The sequence below is a fragment of the Coenobita brevimanus genome, chromosome 57 (assembly GCF_032717465.1).
Source record: "Coenobita brevimanus isolate Jiangsu-jjx chromosome 57, ASM3271746v2, whole genome shotgun sequence".
Taxonomy (NCBI): Eukaryota; Metazoa; Arthropoda; class Malacostraca; order Decapoda; family Coenobitidae; genus Coenobita; species Coenobita brevimanus.
Genome location: NC_137010.1, coordinates 33013275 through 33019431, shown reverse-complemented (window position 1 = coordinate 33019431; position 6157 = coordinate 33013275). Strand labels below are relative to the sequence as shown.

The following is a 6157-nucleotide window of genomic DNA, read 5'->3' as shown; positions in this document are numbered from 1 at the left end:
TGACTCAAGGAATGACGATTCTGACGATTTATGATGCGCTGCCTCAAAGCACGCACTTCCTCCACAAGTCCCAAGGGCCCCATCTCCCTGTTGCAGTCCGGGTGTTCCAGATAGTCCAGAACGAACTCTAGGTGTTCCCGGAGTGCGCTCAGCTTGAGGATGGCTGGAGTTGTGTCATGCTGAGGGGAGTCCGCATCATCGTCGCCGTCCTCGTCGGAATCTTCAAGCTGGGTACTGACACTTGCAACTGAAGATGCGAACTTGATATCAGACAGGGTCTGATACCCAGGATCGTCCTCGTCGTCATCCAACCTCTCACGCACTTCGTCCACATCAACATCGTCGCCGTGACACATGAACGTGCATGGAAGTCATCCATGTCGAAACCTAGGAAATCGTGCTCCACGTCTGTTCCGAGAAGCAGACAAGACCAACCATTTTCTAGAGTCTTGACAGGGATTTCCTTCCATTCACTGGCCCAGTTGTAAATGGCAGACTTGATGTTGTAGCGGTGAAGGTTTTCCAAAGTCCGCTGGCCTCGCGTGTCCCATCCCTCCCTGCGCTCATCCTCGTCCTCGAGAACAACCATCACCTCGTCCAGGAACTTCCGTCGGTATAGGCGCTTCGTTGCCACGATCACTCCTTGGTCCATTGGTTGGATGAGAGCAGTAGTATTAGGTGGCAGAAACATGCACCTAATGCGGCCATTCTCAGCCACCAAGTCCTTGTCGCACAGGTGGGCAGGTGCATTGTCGAGGAGAAGGAGGGCCTTTACCTGGTCGCGTGGAATTCCCAGTTCCTCCATATGGTAATGTATGACCTCCTTGACGAAATGGCAGTGGAACCAGTCTTTGAAGATGTGGGCTGTGAACCATGCCTTCAAGGAATGGTACCAGATGACAGGAAGGACATTCATCTCCCCCGAAGACACCGAGGCTGCTTTGTGCGGCCAACAATAACGAGCTTAAGCCGGTGCTTGCCATTAGCATTGGCACAACACAAAGCAGATAGCCGTTGCTTGGAGAGCTTGCAGCCAGGTACACGCTTCTTCATCTCGGCTAGAGTGTTCGTAGGCAAAGAGCGATAGAATAAACCAGTTTCGTCAGCGTTGTAGACTTGACCGAGAGTGAGGCCCTGCCTGTCGATCAAGCCCTTCTCCTTGTGCCGAAACTCCTCTACTCCATCCTCGTTAGTGTCCAATGCTTCGCCATGAGACTTACAGTTGGTAAGGCCATGGCGTAACTTAAATGCGAAGAGCCAACCCTCGGATGCCTTGAAGTCTAGGGCGTCGTGAAGCCTTGCGAACTTCTCAGCAGCAGCCTTCAGCTCCGTTCCACGTACCATCACACCAGCAGCACGTTGCTGTCGATACCAAATCAACCTGGAGCGGTCGACTTCAGCAAACTTGGGAGTAAACATCATCTTCCTCTCCACGTTGCGTTTGCTTTTCGAAGAGAAGTCAGCCGTGTACTGCATGAGCTTGCCTCGGGATCTCGTAATATCAAACAAAGTAGATCGGGCCAGGTTGAAGTCACGGAGGATGCGTGAAGAAGACCATCCCGCATCTACTTTCTCCAATATCTCCCACTTCTTCTCCAGAGTCAGTACCACTCTCTTCCTCTTCTCAGGCGGTGGGGCCATCATCACACACACGAAGGAGAGGCACGAGAGCAGCAGGAGTGCCTGCAGCAGGTAAGGCACGACCACAAAAGCGAGCACGTGGGCAGCCATGACTACGAGCGTTCACCCACAAGAGACAGGCGGAAAGTGGGGAGGATGCAGGGGCGCTCTAGCGGACATCAGAGGAATGACGCACCACAACAAAGCTGTCCCGCGCCGCGCGCACGAAGTTCGAATTACGGGCGGGGATTTTTTTTTTTTTCCCTCGGACCATTTTGGGAATATTGGATCCCGGGACGATTATGTCCGGTAAGTGGGGATGTCCGGAAAGTGGGTGTCCGGAAAGTAGAGGGATTGCTGTATATATATATATATATATATATATATATATAGATATATATATATATATATACAGGTAACTCACACGGAACACGATCTCACGGAACGCACTCGCAATTATACACGGTAAGGGCTGGGATACATATAAGACAACGTAAGATTAAAGAACCATTATGAAAACTACAAATTAACGCAGGAGAGGCCTTTGAAAGATCAAATCCTCGAACGTCACCGCAGCGCACGGTTTGTTTTGATTACGTGACGATCTAGGCGGGAAATTATTCAGTGAGTGAGACATTCTCGAGTACAGTAGCACAGTATTTGTAAGTTAAATATTTACAGTACTGTACTGTTCTGGTAAGTTTATGTGCAACTTAAAGTACTATTAAATAACGTTAAAGCAAGAAATAAAGTCTTATAACCAGTCAGAATATTGCCTTTTTTATTTGTTCGTGTTTTCCACAGTACTGTACAGTATTTGTAAGTTAAATATTTACTGTTCTCGTATGTACTGTACTTGTAAGCACTTAAATAAAGTTAAATAATTAAATAAAGCCTTGTAACCAGTTAACCCGAATTATATGATTACCCATGATCGGCGTCGGAATATTGCCTTTTTTGTTTGTTCGTTAAACTCTTACTGTACTGCTTTTCTACAGTACTGTATTTGTAAGTTAAATATTTATTGTTCTGGTATGTACTTGTAAGCAATTAAAGCATTAAATAAAGCCTTGTAACCAGTTAATCTAATTTATATGATTACCCATGATCGGCGTCGGAATATTGCCTTTTTTGTTTGTTTGTTAAAGACTTATAATAAGAGAAAAATACATTTTTGTCTTGGTATCTTTACCTGTTTGCTCAGGTTTGCTGTAATGGTTTGGATCATTTGATGCAATGCAACGTGTAGAAAACTGTGAAAACTTTCGGGAAGTGAACGAAAATCTGGGACATGAGACTGACCTTGACTTCACCCTCTCATGTATCATCTGTCACTCTGTCAGTTCACCATCTGCTATCGTGATGAGTGGATGTACGATTTTTTCGCTCGTGGCCTAACCACACATAGTTACACCCATTATCTCGACCCAGACAGAAAATACAATCTTTTTCCTCCCTTGCAAAACACAAACAACCACCCTGTTTACAAGACAGCAATATATATTGCGAAAATAACAAGGTAAAATGATAAAGAACGTAAAATGATAAAGATGAACATGACGGAAGAAGTACATTTTTCCCGTCTGTAAACGTATTTATTTCTGCTTTGTAACTGTATTCATAGTAATTAGACTTAATGTTAGTTCTGAAACTGCATTACGATTCTATTTGTAGCCATTCTCGTGGTGTGGGAGCTGGAAGTTGTGACACAACTTCCTTATTGCTGATCGGACTGACCCTCCACTTTATTCTCCCGTGGCAGAGTCTAGCCTTGGAGGACGTGCAGTTTTCTCATTTAGGACTGAAAATTCAACTCTTTTGCTCCCTTTTCCAAGCTTGGGCACAACGATAATGTAAAAAATTACTCGAAACTACCATAAACGTATATCAAAAAGATGAAAATGTATTCATAATATTTTTTTTTACCAGCCATTCCTAACAGCTTATGTACTGAAATCATTCGATATCACAGTACTGCATTTCTAAGTTAAATATGTACTGTTCTGGTATGTACTTGTAAGTTAAAGCACTGGTACCAGTTAACCTGATTTATATGATTACCTATGATCGGCGTCGGAATGTTTCCTTGTGTTTACATACAGTATTTGTGTGTTGAAGTTTTGCTGTGGAGTACTGTATTTGTGAGTTATAACATTAAATAAACCTTCTAACCACTTAAAGTGCTTTCTAGTGATTACCAGTGACAGATAACAGCAAAACAACACATTTGAGGGGTCTAGGGAGCAAAATACGGAGTTGTTTAAATATACGCGATTTCGCACCTAACACGGCACGGTAGGAACGAAACCCACGTGTTTCGTGCGAGTTACCTGTATATAATGGAGAGTTTTAGAAGGTATGATTAGAGAAAGAGTGAATATTGATGAGATGCAGTTTGGGTTTATGCCAGGTAGGGGGACCACTGATGCCATATTCATTGTTCGACAGCTTCAGGAAAAATATATTGGTAGGAGAAGGGATCTTTATTTTGTTTTTGTTGATTTGGAAAAGGCCTTTGACAGAGTCCCTAGAGAGGTGGTGAAGTGGGCAATGAGAAAGCTTGGCTTGGAGGAGTGGCTGGTTAGGGTGGTTATGGCCATGTATGTGGGTGCTCACACCCAGGTGAGAGTGAATGGAGATTTGAGTGATGAGTTTTCCGTGAATGTTGGTGTGCATCAGGGGTCAGTCTTGAGTCCCATGTTGTTTATCATGGTACTTGAAGCCCTTTCACGTGACTTTAGAAACGGACTCCCGTGGGAGTTGTTGTATGCTGATGATTTGGTGTTGATTGCAGAGAATGAAAGGGAGGCGGAGGAAAGGTTTAGGAAGTGGAGAGATGGTATGGGGCAAAAGGGTTTAAGGGTAAATGCAGATAAAACAAAAGTGATGATATCTAGGGTTGGTGGCGGTACTGTCAAAGACGAGGGAGAGTGGCCATGTGCAGTTTGCCACAAGGGCGTGGGAAGTAATTCCATCTTGTGCGGTGTGTGTGATAAATGGGTGCATAAGAGATGTAGTGGTATCAGAGGTAGACTGCGAGATAATGCTGATTTTATGTGTACGGCGTGCCGGGGTGAGCAGGTGGAGATCGTCAGACGTGAAAGAATTGAACTTGCTGGTGAATCTCTTGAGTGTGTGGAAGAGTTTTGTTATTTAGGAGACATGTTGTGTGCTGGAGGTGGGGCTGGAGCTAGCTCTGTGGCTAGGGTGAGAAGTGGTTGGAAGAAGTTCAGGGAGCTCTTGCCTCTCCTGACATTGAGGGGGCTCTCCCTACGTGCTAAGGGGTCTTTGTATGCAGCGTGTGTTAGGAGTGTAATGCTGTATGGCAGTGAGACCTGGGCAGTGAAGGAGGAAGACATTCGCCGGCTCAGACGTACAGAAATGACAATGATTAGGTGGATGTGCAGTACGTCCCTGCGTCCAAGGCCTGGAGGGGCTGGGTTTACAATGGAAGAGTTGAGAGGTAGGATGGGACTGGAGTGTATTGGTGTTGTGATGAGGAGAGGTAGATTGAGGTGGTTTGGACATGTGGAGAGGATGGGGGATGATAGTTGGGTGAGGAAGGTGAGAAGTGTTAATATTGGGGGTGGGGTTATGAGGGGTAGACCGAGAAAGACATGGGACGAGGTCATTAAGTGTGACCTTAGGGTTAAGGGACTGAACAGGGAGGCTGCAATGGATCGTGCAGCATGGAGAGCCGCCATTAGGTGACCAAGGCCGACACATGCAAGCATGTTGGAGCCTTTAAAAACGAAAACGATATATATATATATATATATATATGTATACAGTATATATATATATATATATATATATATATATATATATATATATATATATATACAGTATATATATATATATATATATATATATATATATATATATATATATATATATATATATATATATACATATACTGTATATATATATATATATATATATATATATATATACACACGTTGAGTACACCGCTTCCCATCCGATCAGCGAAGTTAAGCAACGTTGGGTCTGGTTAGTACTTGGATGGGTGACCGCCTGGGAACACCAGATGCTGTTGGCATCCCTACATGTCAAGTGGGGTTGGTGGAGGATTAGTGCCCCTCCCTGTAAAACAATTAACTCTAAGCCCTTGGCCACCCCATTTGGGATACATGGCATCTGGCAATGGATGGATGGATATATATATATATATATATATATATATATATATATATATATATATATATATATATATAGTAATCCCTCTAATACTCATATCCGAACATCCCCACTAACCGGACATAATCATCCTGGGATCCAATATTCCCAAAATCGGCCAAAAACCGCAAAAAATTCGAAAAAATCTGACTTTTTTTCCACCCGTAATTTGAAATTGCCGCCTGGCGCCGAACAGCTGTTACACCATGGTCCCTTCATCTCTTCCTTCCTCCCCCCTCCCCCCTCCCCTGTCAGGGTTGCCATTTGGTGTTTTTCATTACCAAGTGTGGGCCAATTTGGTAATGAAAAATTCATTTGGTAATGAATTAGAATAATGCAT

General features: G+C 43.9%; 1 pseudogene; it reads left to right on the top strand.

Moving 5' to 3' along the window:
- Positions 1-5560: 5560 nt before the first annotated feature.
- On the top strand, positions 5561-5680 carry LOC145402460 (5S ribosomal RNA; annotated as a pseudogene).
- The last annotated feature ends 477 nt before the right edge of the window (positions 5681-6157 follow it).